A 1626-nucleotide genomic window follows, 5' to 3' on the forward strand; every position below is an offset into this window, starting at 1 on the left:
ACCTGATCTCCAGAGAAGTCTTAAGATCTGGAGAACCAGCCACACCTCAGCTGCCCCACCTTGCTCCCTGACTAGGCTCCTGCTTTGCTATATGACTTGCCCTAAAGCCTAAGGGACCACTTGATTCAGAGACCTTTATTTTCTTTCTTAGGGGGATGACCCCACCGTCTGCATGAAACTGTTGTAACTCTGGAACATCTTGCTCCTTTGGATGGGGTCAAGGATCACCTAACAACGGATGCTCGCTGATGTTGGGAATGGATTGAACTTCCTTGTCTCACACCCTGGGCTAGACCACCCCCTGTGAGTAAAACCCAATCAATTTTTGTGGAGGAAACCAATGAGTGAGTCTTTGACTCCCCCCACCCCATCCCTAATCCTTTCTCCTTCCCCAATGGGCATAAGATTCAGCCAATCTGCAAAAAGGCAAAGACCCAATCAGGAATAACCAGAAGGAAATCAAAGCATCTCATCAAGTACTGGTCTCCAATTGGAGGTTAGTGCTGAAAGGGGTGGGGCACCAGGGCTGCGAAAGGTCCAATAAAGCCTTGGGCTCCAAAGAAGAAATCCAGAGCCTTCTGTCCTTGGAGCCACAGACGTGAGGTCCCCTCCAGGTCCCAGATCCGAGCGCCAGGATGACCGCCTCAGAGCCGGTAAGTTGCTGCCCCAGCGACGGACATTCCCATCCCATGCAGCCCAAGTGGGCAGTTTTCCTTGTTTTTCCTTTTTGAGGTGAGCAGATTTAAGGCTTTTGGTGTTTTTTTTTCTTAATTGCCCCCCCTTCTTTTTTGTTTTTCAGAGAGAGAGAGAGAGAAAGTGAGAAAGTGAGAAAGTGAAAGAGAAAGAAAGAGAAAGAAAGAGAGCAAGCGCGTGAGCGTGAGCGCTCTCAGGAGCAAGACTCACGTGAGAGCACTCCCAGGCTCCTGCAAGTTGAGGACGGACAGAGAGAGTGGGGGACAGAATCCATGCAGGCTCCAGACTCTGAGCTGTCAACACAGAGCCCAGGGTGGGGCTCGAACTCATGAACTGCCAGATTATGACCTGGGCGAAAGTCAGATGCCTACTGAGCCACCCAGGCACCCCTAAATAAAGTTTTGCCTAACTCCCAAACGTTTTGAGATTTTTGAGCTTTGGCTCATGTCGTTTTTAAATGGCTTACCAGATAGATCTTTTAACTCTATTTTTAAATTTTTATTTCTTGATATTTTAAATAGTTTGTGTCCTTAGATTATTGCTCCTAGAGTTTATGGTGCCTTTGTGATTTTACAAGTTTTTCTTTTTTCTTTTTTTTTTTTAACTCAAAGCTTAAAAGTATCCCATATGGGGAACCTCGGTGGCTCAGTCAGTTGGGCCTCTATTTCTCAATTTTGGCTCAGGTCATGATCTCACCATTGTGGGATGGAGCCCCCAAGTTGGGCTCCCGCACTGGGTGTGGGGTCTGCTTAAGATTCTCTTTCTCTCTCTCTTCTTTCTCCCCCTCTGCCCCTGCCCCACTTGTGCATATATGGAAATGTACTTCTCAGTGGTTTTCATTGCTACTCCCAAATTCTGTATAATGCTGTTACATGGCTTTTACAATTTCTCATTGAAAACTTTTCGAGGTTTCTCCATCTTGCAGTCATTGGG

Source organism: Suricata suricatta, unplaced genomic scaffold (assembly GCF_006229205.1).
Source record: "Suricata suricatta isolate VVHF042 unplaced genomic scaffold, meerkat_22Aug2017_6uvM2_HiC HiC_scaffold_41, whole genome shotgun sequence".
In the NCBI taxonomy this organism is placed as follows: Eukaryota; Metazoa; Chordata; class Mammalia; order Carnivora; family Herpestidae; genus Suricata; species Suricata suricatta.